The sequence below is a fragment of the Oncorhynchus nerka genome, linkage group LG12 (assembly GCF_034236695.1).
Source record: "Oncorhynchus nerka isolate Pitt River linkage group LG12, Oner_Uvic_2.0, whole genome shotgun sequence".
Lineage (NCBI taxonomy): Eukaryota > Metazoa > Chordata > Actinopteri > Salmoniformes > Salmonidae > Oncorhynchus > Oncorhynchus nerka.
In genome coordinates this window covers 22,294,788-22,310,833 of record NC_088407.1, presented here as the reverse complement: position 1 = coordinate 22,310,833, position 16,046 = coordinate 22,294,788, and the positions used below count along the sequence as shown (strand labels likewise).

The 16,046-nt window shown below is 40.2% G+C and overlaps 6 non-coding genes across 6 annotated transcripts; all 6 read right to left on the bottom strand.

The window, feature by feature from the left end:
• Positions 1-2,560: 2,560 nt before the first annotated feature.
• On the bottom strand, positions 2,561-2,634 carry trnan-guu (transfer RNA asparagine (anticodon GUU)). Its single transcript has one exon. It is a non-coding gene; the product is annotated as a tRNA-Asn (tRNA).
• A 1,071-nt stretch (positions 2,635-3,705) lies between these two features.
• Positions 3,706-3,777, bottom strand: trnad-guc (transfer RNA aspartic acid (anticodon GUC)). The gene has a single exon. It is a non-coding gene; the product is annotated as a tRNA-Asp (tRNA).
• Positions 3,778-7,430: 3,653 nt separating this feature from the next.
• Positions 7,431-7,504, bottom strand: trnan-guu (transfer RNA asparagine (anticodon GUU)). Its single transcript has one exon. It is a non-coding gene; the product is annotated as a tRNA-Asn (tRNA).
• A 1,071-nt stretch (positions 7,505-8,575) lies between these two features.
• On the bottom strand, positions 8,576-8,647 carry trnad-guc (transfer RNA aspartic acid (anticodon GUC)). The gene has a single exon. It is a non-coding gene; the product is annotated as a tRNA-Asp (tRNA).
• A 3,654-nt stretch (positions 8,648-12,301) lies between these two features.
• On the bottom strand, positions 12,302-12,375 carry trnan-guu (transfer RNA asparagine (anticodon GUU)). The gene has a single exon. It is a non-coding gene; the product is annotated as a tRNA-Asn (tRNA).
• Positions 12,376-13,446: 1,071 nt separating this feature from the next.
• Positions 13,447-13,518, bottom strand: trnad-guc (transfer RNA aspartic acid (anticodon GUC)). The gene has a single exon. It is a non-coding gene; the product is annotated as a tRNA-Asp (tRNA).
• Between the last annotated feature and the right edge of the window lie 2,528 nt (positions 13,519-16,046).

The window sequence follows — 16,046 nt, the reverse complement described above, 5'->3', positions numbered from 1 at the left end:
AAAGTCTTAAACAAAACACAATATATTTTATATTATTCAAAGTAGCCACCCTTTGCCTTGATGACAGCTTTGCACACTCTTGGCATTCTCTCCACCAGCTGCACCTGGAATGCTTTCCAACGGTCTTGAAGGAGTTCTCACAAATGCTGAGCACTTGTTGACTGCTTTTCCTTCCCTCTGCGGTCCAACTCATCCCAAACCCTCTCAATTGAGTTGAGGTCGGGTGATTGTGGAGGTCAGGTCATCTGATGCAGCACTCCATCACTTTGCTTCTTGGTCAAATAGCCCTTACACAGCCTGGAGGTGTGTGGGTCATTGTCCTGTTGAAAAACAAATGATAGTCCCACTAAGCGCAAACCAGATGGGATGGCGTATCGCTGCAGAATGCTGTCGTAGCCATGCTGGTTAAGTGTACCTTGAATTCTAAATAAATCACCAACAGTGTCACCAGCAAAGCATCCCTACACCATCACACCTTGTCCTTGCTTCACGGTGGGAACCACACACACGCAGAGATCATGCGTTCACCTACTCCTCGTCGCACAAAGACAGAGCGGATGGAACCAAAAATCTCACATTTGGAGTCAGACCAACGGACAGATTTCCACCGGCTTAAGGCCATTGCTTGTGTTTCTTGGCCCAAGCAAGTCTCTTCTTATTATTGGTGTCCTTTAGTAGTGTTTTTGTTTTTACAGCAGTTTGACATTGAAGGCCAAATTCACATAGTCTCCTCTGATGGGTTGATGTTGAGATGTGTCTGTTACTTGAACTCTGTGAAGCATTTATTTGGGCTGCAATTTCTGAGGCTGGTAATTCTCATGAACTTATCCTCCACAGCAGAGGTAACTCTGGGTCTTCCTTTCCTGTGGCGGTCCTTACGAGAGCCAGTTTCATCATAGCGCTTGATGGTTTTTGCGACTGCGCTTGAAGAAATTTTCAAAGTTGTTGAAATTTTCTGGATTGACTGACCTTCGTGTCTTAAAGTAATGATGTACCGTCGTTTCTCTTTGCTTATTCGAGCTGTTCTTGCCATAATATTGACTTGGTCTTTTACCAAATAGGGCTATCTTCTGTATTCCAACCCTACCCTGTCACAACACAACTGATTGGCTGAAACGCATTACGAAGGAAAGAAATTACACAAATTAACTTTTAACAAGGCACACCTGTTAATTGAAAGGCCTTCCAGGTGACTGCCTCATGAAGCTGGTTGAGAGAATGCCAAGAGTGTGCAAAGCTGTCATCAAGGCAAAGGGTGGCTACTTTGAAGAATCTCAAACATAAATATATTTGGATTTGTTTCACACTTTTGGTTACATGATTCCATATGTTATATTTCATAGTTTTTATGTCTTCACTGTTATTCTAAAATGATGAAAATAGTCAAAATAAAGAAAAACCCTTGAATGAGGTGTGTCCAAACTTTTGACTGGTACTGTACATATACAATACATAGCTAAATGATATAGTCTGTCGAGCCAGATTAATATACAGTGGTGTAAAGTACTTAAGTAAAAAGACTTTAAAGTATGAAAATTGGGTACTTTTTTCCACCACTGGTATTTATACTTTTATTCAAGTATGACAATTGTGTTCTTCTTCCACCACTGTTAATATATAATGAGGATATGGTCCTTCGAGCAGGATGCTTATCTATATTCAAAATATGTTTCTTTGAGCCAGATTTTCCATACAGAACGGTCAAGATATGCAGTAATAAAACCACAGGCCTTTGCTTTCAAATCAAATCAAAGTTTATTTGTCACGTGCGCCGAATACAACATCTAGTAGACCTTACAGTGAAATGCTTACTTACAGGCTCTTAACCAATAGTGCAAAAAAGGTATTAGGTTAACAATAGGTAAATAAAGAAATAAAACAACAGTAAAAAGACAGGCTAGAAACAATTGTTCAGGAGTCTTATGGCTTGCGGGTAAAAACAAGGTAGAAGCCTTTTTGTCCTAGACTTGGCACTCCAGTACCGCTTGCCATGTGGTAGTAGAGAGCAGTCTTTGACTGGGGTGGCTGGGGTCTTTGACCATTTTAGGGCCTTCCTCTGACACCACCTGGTGTAGAGGTCCTGGATGGCGGGCAGCTGAGCCCCAGTGATGTACTGGGCCGTACGCACTACCTACCCTCTGTAGTTATTTATATACCCAATCGGGCCACCGCCTCCCATTTTTACCAGTGGTTTCAATGCAACTGTTCTCATGTTGTATGTTCAAACACATCAATCAAATCTTTAGATTAACAGTCTAAGGCTCAAAGCAATTGCGCCACAGACATGGAGTTGGTAGAAAGCTGACCTTTGACCCCTGGCTATCTGTGATCTCATTATATATGGAGTTTAGATATATGGTGAAGCTATTCAGCAACTGATGATCACAGGCCACTGACACCCATTTTACTAGGATGGAAAATATAATACTCTTCCTCTTTTACATTCAACAACTCACCAATCACATCTAAAAACAGGATACAGGAGAAGATACACACGGAATCAAATTTACACTACAGGAAAGTATTCTGACATCACAGAGCTCAACAAATGGAAAACACTCGTCCCTGGGTGGGCTTGAACCACCAACCTTTAGATTAACAGTCTAACGCGCTAACCAATTGCGCCACAGAGACCAAGCTGCTAGGAGCAGGACACACGTGGAACAAGGATCACGTTCATTTCATGGCAATCACTCCGCAGTTACATGGTTGCAAGAATTCTATCATCTTATCCGGACAGAGAAATATTTAGCTTTCAGTCATAATTGTATAGCAAAACAGAGGGGTAACATCCAGATCTGAACAGACGTATATACTACATGGTTTATCTTAAAGATATATTTTATCTTTAAATACTATCAAAACCCCAAAACTCCCCAAGGCAGCCTGAAAAGTAGCAGAGTTTGTCGTTAGCCTCTTACCAATAAAAGACTCTGAAAGGGACTGAATACTCGCTAAATATAGCGTCAAAGTCGCTAAATTGACTCTATACACTAATTCAAAATGGCACAAAGTTATACAGTATACGGCTATCTACTCACTGCTCTAGAATCTTGGAAAAAACATCGCAATTCAAGAGGGGTGCTAAGAAAGCAATGCCAAAACCGGACGACGCTGGGCCAATTGTGGGCCACCCTATGGGACTAACCAATCACAGCCAGTTGTGATAGCCTGGATTCAAACCAGGTTGTCTGTAGTGACGCCTCTATTTCATTTTGGGCTGGGTAAATACAAGTGAATTTATTCATGAAAGTCACCTTGTCTGGGAGAAATTTACACAGTTAGAAAAATGTCACGCCGGGGTAAGCTTACGCAAAACACTGACTTTATTTGAAGTATTACCAAAATCCCCATTGGGAAAAATGTATGGTCGAAAAACAATTGTAACCATTTTCATGTTTGACTGCTAGGTTTTACAGGTATTATGACTCATACCGTGGTAATCTATTATAGATTCTTAATTGAAGGTCCCTTAGCCAGATCGATAACAATGACATGGTCCTTTGAGTGAGATTTATATTTTCAAAACAGAACGGTCAAGATCTACAGTAATAAAACAACAGAACTTTGCCACCACCCTCCATTTGACAAGTGGGTTAAACGACACTGTAGAGTAGCTATAGTGGAGTAAAGACAAGTACTGAAGGTCATTTTACAATGAGGCTTCTCTCACAAGCAGAAGTATAACGAAAATAAAATTCTTACCTCCCCGTCGGGGAATTGAACCCCGGTCTCCCGCGTGACAGGCGGGGATACTGACCACTATACTAACGAGGACTGAATGTGTACTGGAATTCTACGTATCCAGATCAGTTCAGTTAAAGCAACAGCATCTCCTTCGTTGTCTACAAAAGTACACATTTAGACGCGCATACACACACATCAGACAATCACGGTTATTTGAATATTTAAAAATCCGAACAAACCTCAGTATTCCTTTACTTGTGTGCGTGTTCATTTGACCTTTTTTTGGGGGGGGTTAACAATGAAAACTTTTTTCTAAATTAAATGATCATTGAGACATTATTACATACAGGGATACACCGTGACAATTGAAATTCTTTATTTAATAAAACAACAGTTGAACTGTTGATTTTTAGTTTTGATGACAGTGCATTGAGCTAGCGCATTTAGTCCTCCAGTCAACTCTGACAACCTATTTTCTCCACTTCAAATAGAAATGACTGTCGCGTACATCGCCACGGTTCCACAAAACCTGACCCAGAGCAATGCAAAACACTCACCAGAAAAGTCATTTCAAACAGAATCCATCAATCATGGCGAAAATCAGACTTCTCTTTCACCGTTGCTGTTGGCCAAAAACTACTGGAGAATTGCAGCCTGTCCGTTGTGGTAGCCTGCCTTTGACGTTTGTGTCATTCTGACTTGTCAAGTGTTTTTTTAAATGCGTTTTTCAATGTCGACTATCCTGATAGCAGAAATAATGTCATATTATCCGAAGAGTGAAATCATTTCAAATGCCCATCCCTAACAAACACGATACCAACATGTGTCGACAAACTAGGCCTGCGCACACTTTAAACAACAAGACAAAATATATTCATTTTAATTTTCTCAAAAGTTATACATGGTGATAGACAGTGATTTATCACAATGGTGTTTCTGAAAATGAAAATAAGTTAAAGCAGTAAAGAAGAGTAGATAATAGATTCTGAATGTATTGTTCCTCAAACCAGATTAATGTATACATACATACACATATACAGTACCATTTAAAAGTTGGGACACACCTCCTCATTCAAGGGTTTTTCTAGATTTTTTACTATTTTCTACATTGTAGAATAAAAGTGAAGACATCAAAACTATGAAATAACACATATGGAATCTTTTAGTAACCAAAAAAGTCTTAAACAAAACACAATATATTTTATATTATTCAAAGTAGCCACCCTTTGCCTTGATGACAGCTTTGCACACTCTTGGCATTCTCTCCACCAGCTGCACCTGGAATGCTTTCCAACGGTCTTGAAGGAGTTCTCACAAATGCTGAGCACTTGTTGACTGCTTTTCCTTCCCTCTGCGGTCCAACTCATCCCAAACCCTCTCAATTGAGTTGAGGTCGGGTGATTGTGGAGGTCAGGTCATCTGATGCAGCACTCCATCACTTTGCTTCTTGGTCAAATAGCCCTTACACAGCCTGGAGGTGTGTGGGTCATTGTCCTGTTGAAAAACAAATGATAGTCCCACTAAGCGCAAACCAGATGGGATGGCGTATCGCTGCAGAATGCTGTCGTAGCCATGCTGGTTAAGTGTACCTTGAATTCTAAATAAATCACCAACAGTGTCACCAGCAAAGCATCCCTACACCATCACACCTTGTCCTTGCTTCACGGTGGGAACCACACACACGCAGAGATCATGCGTTCACCTACTCCTCGTCGCACAAAGACAGAGCGGATGGAACCAAAAATCTCACATTTGGAGTCAGACCAACGGACAGATTTCCACCGGCTTAAGGCCATTGCTTGTGTTTCTTGGCCCAAGCAAGTCTCTTCTTATTATTGGTGTCCTTTAGTAGTGTTTTTGTTTTTACAGCAGTTTGACATTGAAGGCCAAATTCACATAGTCTCCTCTGATGGGTTGATGTTGAGATGTGTCTGTTACTTGAACTCTGTGAAGCATTTATTTGGGCTGCAATTTCTGAGGCTGGTAATTCTCATGAACTTATCCTCCACAGCAGAGGTAACTCTGGGTCTTCCTTTCCTGTGGCGGTCCTTACGAGAGCCAGTTTCATCATAGCGCTTGATGGTTTTTGCGACTGCGCTTGAAGAAATTTTCAAAGTTGTTGAAATTTTCTGGATTGACTGACCTTCGTGTCTTAAAGTAATGATGTACCGTCGTTTCTCTTTGCTTATTCGAGCTGTTCTTGCCATAATATTGACTTGGTCTTTTACCAAATAGGGCTATCTTCTGTATTCCAACCCTACCCTGTCACAACACAACTGATTGGCTGAAACGCATTACGAAGGAAAGAAATTACACAAATTAACTTTTAACAAGGCACACCTGTTAATTGAAAGGCCTTCCAGGTGACTGCCTCATGAAGCTGGTTGAGAGAATGCCAAGAGTGTGCAAAGCTGTCATCAAGGCAAAGGGTGGCTACTTTGAAGAATCTCAAACATAAATATATTTGGATTTGTTTCACACTTTTTGGTTACTACATGATTCCATATGTTTTATTTCATAGTTTTTATGTCTTCACTGTTATTCTAAAATGATGAAAATTGTCAAAATAAAGAAAAACCCTTGAATGAGGAGGTGTGTCCAAACTTTTGACTGGTACTGTACATATACAATACATAGCTAAATGATATAGTCTGTCGAGCCAGATTAATATACAGTGGTGTAAAGTACTTAAGTAAAAAGACTTTAAAGTATGAAAATTGGGTACTTTTTTCCACCACTGGTATTTATACTTTTATTCAAGTATGACAATTGTGTACTTCTTCCACCACTGTTAATATATAATGATGATATGGTCCTTCGAGCAGGATGCTTATCTATATTCAAAAATATGTTTCTTTGAGCCAGATTTTCCATACAGAACGGTCAAGATATGCAGTAATAAAACCACAGGCCTTTGCTTTCAAATCAAATCAAAGTTTATTTGTCACGTGCGCCGAATGCAACACATCTAGTAGACCTTACAGTGAAATGCTTACTTACAGGCTCTTAACCAATAGTGCAAAAAAGGTATTAGGTTAACAATAGGTAAATAAAGAAATAAAACAACAGTAAAAAGACAGGCTAGAAACAATTGTTCAGGAGTCTTATGGCTTGCGGGTAAAAACAAGGTAGAAGCCTTTTGTCCTAGACTTGGCACTCCAGTACCGCTTGCCATGTGGTAGTAGAGAGCAGTCTTTGACTGGGGTGGCTGGGTCTTTGACCATTTTTAGGGCCTTCCTCTGACACCACCTGGTGTAGAGGTCCTGGATGGCAGGCAGCTGAGCCCCAGTGATGTACTGGGCCGTACGCACTACCTACCCTCTGTAGTTATTTATATACCCAATCGGGCCACCGCCTCCCATTTTTACCAGTGGTTTCAATGCAACTGTTCTCATGTTGTATGTTCAAACACATCAATCAAATCTTTAGATTAACAGTCTAAGGCTCAAAGCAATTGCGCCACAGACATGGAGTTGGTAGAAAGCTGACCTTTGACCCCTTGCTGTCTGTGATCTCATTATATATGGAGTTTAGATATATGGTGAAGCTATTCAGCAACTGATGATCACAGGCCACTGACACCCATTTTACTAGGATGGAAAATATAATACTCTTCCTCTTTTACATTCAACAACTCACCAATCACATCTAAAAACAGGATACAGGAGAAGATACACACGGAATCAAATTTACACTACAGGAAAGTATTCTGACATCACAGAGCTCAACAAATGGAAAACACTCGTCCCTGGGTGGGCTTGAACCACCAACCTTTAGATTAACAGTCTAACGCGCTAACCAATTGCGCCACAGAGACCAAGCTGCTAGGAGCAGGACCCACGTGGAACAAGGATCACGTTCATTTCATGGCAATCACTCCGCAGTTACATGGTTGCAAGAATTCTATCATCTTATCCGGACAGAGAAATATTTAGCTTTCAGTCATAATTGTATAGCAAAACAGAGGGGTAACATCCAGATCTGAACAGACGTATATACTACATGGTTTATCTTAAAGATATATTTTATCTTTAAATACTATCAAAACCCCAAAACTCCCCAAGGCAGCCTGAAAAGTAGCAGAGTTTGTCGTTAGCCTCTTACCAATAAAAGACTCTGAAAGGGACTGAATACTCGCTAAATATAGCGTCAAAGTCGCTAAATTGACTCTATACACTAATTCAAAATGGCACAAAGTTATACAGTATACGGCTATCTACTCACTGCTCTAGAATCTTGGAAAAAACATCGCAATTCAAGAGGGTGCTAAGAAAGCAATGCCAAAACCGGACGACGCTGGGCCAATTGTGGGCCACCCTATGGGACTAACCAATCACAGCCAGTTGTGATAGCCTGGATTCAAACCAGGTTGTCTGTAGTGACGCCTCTATTTCATTTTGGGCTGGGTAAATACAAGTGAATTTATTCATGAAAGTCACCTTGTCTGGGAGAAATTTACACAGTTAGAAAAATGTCACGCCGGGGTAAGCTTACGCAAAAACACTGACTTTATTTGAAGTATTACCAAAATCCCCATTGGGAAAAATGTATGGTCGAAAAACAATTGTAACCATTTTCATGTTTGACTGCTAGGTTTTACAGGTATTATGACTCATACCGTGGTAATCTATTATAGATTCTTAATTGAAGGTCCCTTAGCCAGATCGATAACAATGACATGGTCCTTTGAGTGAGATTTATATTTTCAAAACAGAACGGTCAAGATCTACAGTAATAAAACAACAGAACTTTGCCACCACCCTCCATTTGACAAGTGGGTTAAACGACACTGTAGAGTAGCTATAGTGGAGTAAAGACAAGTACTGAAGGTCATTTTACAATGAGGCTTCTCTCACAAGCAGAAGTATAACGAAAATAAAATTCTTACCTCCCCGTCGGGGAATTGAACCCCGGTCTCCCGCGTGACAGGCGGGGATACTGACCACTATACTAACGAGGACTGAATGTGTACTGGAATTCTACGTATCCAGATCAGTTCAGTTAAAGCAACAGCATCTCCTTCGTTGTCTACAAAAGTACACATTTAGACGCGCATACACACACATCAGACGATCACGGTTATTTGAATATTTAAAAATCCGAACAAACCTCAGTATTCCTTTACTTGTGTGCGTGTTCATTTGACCTTTTTTTGGGGGTTAACAATGAAAACTTTTTCTAAATTAAATGATCATTGAGACATTATTACATACAGGGATACACCGTGACAATTGAAATTCTTTATTTAATAAAACAACAGTTGAACTGTTGATTTTTAGTTTTGATGACAGTGCATTGAGCTAGCGCATTTAGTCCTCCAGTCAACTCTGACAACCTATTTTCTCCACTTCAAATAGAAATGACTGTCGCGTACATCGCCACGGTTCCACAAAACCTGACCCAGAGCAATGCAAAACACTCACCAGAAAAGTCATTTCAAACAGAATCCATCAATCATGGCGAAAATCAGACTTCTCTTTCACCGTTGCTGTTGGCCAAAAACTACTGGAGAATTGCAGCCTGTCCGTTGTGGTAGCCTGCCTTTGACGTTTGTGTCATTCTGACTTGTCAAGTGTTTTTTAAATGCGTTTTTCAATGTCGACTATCCTGATAGCAGAAATAATGTCATATTATCCGAAGAGTGAAATCATTTCAAATGCCCATCCCTAACAAACACGATACCAACATGTGTCGACAAACTAGGCCTGCGCACACTTTAAACAACAAGACAAAATATATTCATTTTAATTTTCTCAAAAGTTATACATGGTGATAGACAGTGATTTATCACAATGGTGTTTCTGAAAATGAAAATAAGTTAAAGCAGTAAAGAAGAGTAGATAATAGATTCTGAATGTATTGTTCCTCAAACCAGATTAATGTATACATACATACACATATACAGTACCATTTAAAAGTTGGGACACACCTCCTCATTCAAGGGTTTTTTTCTAGATTTTTTACTATTTTCTACATTGTAGAATAAAAGTGAAGACATCAAAACTATGAAATAACACATATGGAATCTTTTAGTAACCAAAAAGTCTTAAACAAAACACAATATATTTTATATTATTCAAAGTAGCCACCCTTTGCCTTGATGACAGCTTTGCACACTCTTGGCATTCTCTCCACCAGCTGCACCTGGAATGCTTTCCAACGGTCTTGAAGGAGTTCTCACAAATGCTGAGCACTTGTTGACTGCTTTTCCTTCCCTCTGCGGTCCAACTCATCCCAAACCCTCTCAATTGAGTTGAGGTCGGGTGATTGTGGAGGTCAGGTCATCTGATGCAGCACTCCATCACTTTGCTTCTTGGTCAAATAGCCCTTACACAGCCTGGAGGTGTGTGGGTCATTGTCCTGTTGAAAAACAAATGATAGTCCCACTAAGCGCAAACCAGATGGGATGGCGTATCGCTGCAGAATGCTGTCGTAGCCATGCTGGTTAAGTGTACCTTGAATTCTAAATAAATCACCAACAGTGTCACCAGCAAAGCATCCCTACACCATCACACCTTGTCCTTGCTTCACGGTGGGAACCACACACACGCAGAGATCATGCGTTCACCTACTCCTCGTCGCACAAAGACAGAGCGGATGGAACCAAAATCTCACATTTGGAGTCAGACCAACGGACAGATTTCCACCGGCTTAAGGCCATTGCTTGTGTTTCTTGGCCCAAGCAAGTCTCTTCTTATTATTGGTGTCCTTTAGTAGTGTTTTTGTTTTTACAGCAGTTTGACATTGAAGGCCAAATTCACATAGTCTCCTCTGATGGGTTGATGTTGAGATGTGTCTGTTACTTGAACTCTGTGAAGCATTTATTTGGGCTGCAATTTCTGAGGCTGGTAATTCTCATGAACTTATCCTCCACAGCAGAGGTAACTCTGGGTCTTCCTTTCCTGTGGCGGTCCTTACGAGAGCCAGTTTCATCATAGCGCTTGATGGTTTTTGCGACTGCGCTTGAAGAAATTTTCAAAGTTGTTGAAATTTTCTGGATTGACTGACCTTCGTGTCTTAAAGTAATGATGTACCGTCGTTTCTCTTTGCTTATTCGAGCTGTTCTTGCCATAATATTGACTTGGTCTTTTACCAAATAGGGCTATCTTCTGTATTCCAACCCTACCCTGTCACAACACAACTGATTGGCTGAAACGCATTACGAAGGAAAGAAATTACACAAATTAACTTTTAACAAGGCACACCTGTTAATTGAAAGGCCTTCCAGGTGACTGCCTCATGAAGCTGGTTGAGAGAATGCCAAGAGTGTGCAAAGCTGTCATCAAGGCAAAGGGTGGCTACTTTGAAGAATCTCAAACATAAATATATTTGGATTTGTTTCACACTTTTTTTGGTTACTACATGATTCCATATGTTTTATTTCATAGTTTTTATGTCTTCACTGTTATTCTAAAATGATGAAAATTGTCAAAATAAAGAAAAACCCTTGAATGAGGAGGTGTGTCCAAACTTTTGACTGGTACTGTACATATACAATACATAGCTAAATGATATAGTCTGTCGAGCCAGATTAATATACAGTGGTGTAAAGTACTTAAGTAAAAAGACTTTAAAGTATGAAAATTGGGTACTTTTTTCCACCACTGGTATTTATACTTTTATTCAAGTATGACAATTGTGTACTTCTTCCACCACTGTTAATATATAATGATGATATGGTCCTTCGAGCAGGATGCTTATCTATATTCAAAAATATGTTTCTTTGAGCCAGATTTTCCATACAGAACGGTCAAGATATGCAGTAATAAAACCACAGGCCTTTGCTTTCAAATCAAATCAAAGTTTATTTGTCACGTGCGCCGAATGCAACACATCTAGTAGACCTTACAGTGAAATGCTTACTTACAGGCTCTTAACCAATAGTGCAAAAAAGGTATTAGGTTAACAATAGGTAAATAAAGAAATAAAACAACAGTAAAAAGACAGGCTAGAAACAATTGTTCAGGAGTCTTATGGCTTGCGGGTAAAAACAAGGTAGAAGCCTTTTTGTCCTAGACTTGACACTCCAGTACCGCTTGCCATGTGGTAGTAGAGAGAGCAGTCTTTGACTGGGGTGGCTGGGGTCTTTGACCATTTTTAGGGCCTTCCTCTGACACCACCTGGTGTAGAGGTCCTGGATGGCAGGCAGCTGAGCCCCAGTGATGTACTGGGCCGTACGCACTACCTACCCTCTGTAGTTATTTATATACCCAATCGGGCCACCGCCTCCCATTTTTACCAGTGGTTTCAATGCAACTGTTCTCATGTTGTATGTTCAAACACATCAATCAAATCTTTAGATTAACAGTCTAAGGCTCAAAGCAATTGCGCCACAGACATGGAGTTGGTAGAAAGCTGACCTTTGACCCCTGGCTATCTGTGATCTCATTCTATATGGAGTTTAGATATATGGTGAAGCTATTCAGCAACTGATGATCACAGGCCACTGACACCCATTTTACTAGGATGGAAAATATAATACTCTTCCTGTTTTACATTCAACAACTCACCAATCACGTCTAAAAACAGGATACAGGAGAAGATACACACGGAATCAAATTTACACTACAGGAAAGTCTTCTGACATCACAGAGCTCAACAAATGGAAAACACTCGTCCCTGGGTGGGCTTGAACCACCAACCTTTAGATTAACAGTCTAACGCGCTAACCAATTGCGCCACAGAGACCAAGCTGCTAGGAGCAGGACACACGTGGAACAAGGATCACGTTCATTTCATGGCAATCACTCCGCAGTTACATGGTTGCAAGAATTCTATCATCTTATCCGGACAGAGAAATATTTAGCTTTCAGTCATAATTGTATAGCAAAACAGAGGGGTAACATCCAGATCTGAACAGACGTATATACTACATGGTTTATCTTAAAGATATATTTTATCTTTAAATACTATCAAAACCCCAAAACTCCCCAAGGCAGCCTGAAAAGTAGCAGAGTTTGTCGTTAGCCTCTTACCAATAAAAGACTCTGAAAGGGACTGAATACTCGCTAAATATAGCGTCAAAGTCGCTAAATTGACTCTATACACTAATTCAAAATGGCACAAAGTTATACAGTATACGGCTATCTACTCACTGCTCTAGAATCTTGGAAAAAACATCGCAATTCAAGAGGGGTGCTAAGAAAGCAATGCCAAAACCGGACGACGCTGGGCCAATTGTGGGCCACCCTATGGGACTAACCAATCACAGCCAGTTGTGATAGCCTGGATTCAAACCAGGTTGTCTGTAGTGACGCCTCTATTTCATTTTGGGCTGGGTAAATACAAGTGAATTTATTCATGAAAGTCACCTTGTCTGGGAGAAATTTACACAGTTAGAAAAATGTCACGCCGGGGTAAGCTTACGCAAAACACTGACTTTATTTGAAGTATTACCAAAATCCCCATTGGGAAAAATGTATGGTCGAAAAACAATTGTAACCATTTTCATGTTTGACTGCTAGGTTTTACAGGTATTATGACTCATACCGTGGTAATCTATTATAGATTCTTAATTGAAGGTCCCTTAGCCAGATCGATAACAATGACATGGTCCTTTGAGTGAGATTTATATTTTCAAAACAGAACGGTCAAGATCTACAGTAATAAAACAACAGAACTTTGCCACCACCCTCCATTTGACAAGTGGGTTAAACGACACTGTAGAGTAGCTATAGTGGAGTAAAGACAAGTACTGAAGGTCATTTTACAATGAGGCTTCTCTCACAAGCAGAAGTATAACGAAAATAAAATTCTTACCTCCCCGTCGGGGAATTGAACCCCGGTCTCCCGCGTGACAGGCGGGGATACTGACCACTATACTAACGAGGACTGAATGTGTCCTGGAATTCTACGTATCCAGATCAGTTCAGTTAAAGCAACAGCATCTCCTTCGTTGTCTACAAAAGTACACATTTAGACGCGCATACACACACATCAGACGATCACGGTTATTTGAATATTTAAAAATCCGAACAAACCTCAGTATTCCTTTACTTGTGTGCGTGTTCATTTGACCTTTTTTTTTGGGGGGGGGGGGGGGGGGGGTTAACAATGAAAACTTTTTTCTAAATTAAATGATCATTGAGACATTATTACATACAGGGATACACCGTGACAATTGAAATTCTTTATTTAATAAAACAACAGTTGAACTGTTGATTTTTAGTTTTGATGACAGTGCATTGAGCTAGCGCATTTAGTCCTCCAGTCAACTCTGACAACCTATTTTCTCCACTTCAAATAGAAATGACTGTCGCGTACATCGCCACGGTTCCACAAAACCTGACCCAGAGCAATGCAAAACACTCACCAGAAAAGTCATTTCAAACAGAATCCATCAATCATGGCGAAAATCAGACTTCTCTTTCACCGTTGCTGTTGGCCAAAAACTACTGGAGAATTGCAGCCTGTCCGTTGTGGTAGCCTGCCTTTGACGTTTGTGTCATTCTGACTTGTCAAGTGTTTTTTTAAATGCGTTTTTCAATGTCGACTATCCTGATAGCAGAAATAATGTCATATTATCCGAAGAGTGAAATCATTTCAAATGCCCATCCCTAACAAACACGATACCAACATGTGTCGACAAACTAGGCCTGCGCACACTTTAAACAACAAGACAAAATATATTCATTTTAATTTTCTCAAAGTTATACATGGTGATATACAGTGATTTATCACAATGGTGTTTCTGAAAATGAAAATAAGTTAAAGCAGTAAAGAAGAGTAGATAATAGATTCTGAATTTATTGTTCCTCAAACCAGATTAATGTATACATACATACACATATACAGTACCATTTAAAAGTTGGGACACACCTCCTCATTCAAGGGTTTTTCTAGATTTTTTACTATTTTCTACATTGTAGAATAAAAGTGAAGACATCAAAACTATGAAATAACACATATGGAATCTTTTAGTAACCAAAAAAGTCTTAAACAAAACACAAGATATTTTATATTATTCAAAGTAGCCACCCTTTGCCTTGATGACAGCTTTGCACACTCTTGGCATTCTCTCCACCAGCTGCACCTGGAATGCTTTCCAACGGTCTTGAAGGAGTTCTCACAAATGCTGAGCACTTGTTGACTGCTTTTCCTTCCCTCTGCGGTCCAACTCATCCCAAACCCTCTCAATTGAGTTGAGGTCGGGTGATTGTGGAGGTCAGGTCATCTGATGCAGCACTCCATCACTTTGCTTCTTGGTCAAATAGCCCTTACACAGCCTGGAGGTGTGTGGGTCATTGTCCTGTTGAAAAACAAATGATAGTCCCACTAAGCGCAAACCAGATGGGATGGCGTATCGCTGCAGAATGCTGTCGTAGCCATGCTGGTTAAGTGTACCTTGAATTCTAAATAAATCACCAACAGTGTCACCAGCAAAGCATCCCTACACCATCACACCTTGTCCTTGCTTCACGGTGGGAACCACACACACGCAGAGATCATGCGTTCACCTACTCCTCGTCGCACAAAGACAGAGCGGATGGAACCAAAAATCTCACATTTGGAGTCAGACCAACGGACAGATTTCCACCGGCTTAAGGCCATTGCTTGTGTTTCTTGGCCCAAGCAAGTCTCTTCTTATTATTGGTGTCCTTTAGTAGTGTTTTTGTTTTTACAGCAGTTTGACATTGAAGGCCAAATTCACATAGTCTCCTCTGATGGGTTGATGTTGAGATGTGTCTGTTACTTGAACTCTGTGAAGCATTTATTTGGGCTGCAATTTCTGAGGCTGGTAATTCTCATGAACTTATCCTCCACAGCAGAGGTAACTCTGGGTCTTCCTTTCCTGTGGCGGTCCTTACGAGAGCCAGTTTCATCATAGCGCTTGATGGTTTTTATGATTGCGCTTGAAGAAATTTTCAAAGTTGTTGAAATTTTCTGGATTGACTGACCTTCGTGTCTTAAAGTAATGATGTACCGTCGTTTCTCTTTGCTTATTCGAGCTGTTCTTGCCATAATATTGACTTGGTCTTTTACCAAATAGGGCTATCTTCTGTATTCCAACCCTACCCTGTCACAACACAACTGATTGGCTGAAACGCATTACGAAGGAAAGAAATTACACAAATTAACTTTTAACAAGGCACACCTGTTAATTGAAAGGCCTTCCAGGTGACTGCCTCATGAAGCTGGTTGAGAGAATGCCAAGAGTGTGCAAAGCTGTCATCAAGGCAAAGGGTGGCTACTTTGAAGAATCTCAAACATAAATATATTTGGATTTGTTTCACACTTTTTTGGTTACTACATGATTCCATATGTTTTATTTCATAGTTTTTATGTCTTCACTGTTATTCTAAAATGATGAAAATTGTCAAAATAAAGAAAAACCCTTGAATGAGGAGGTGTGTCCAAAC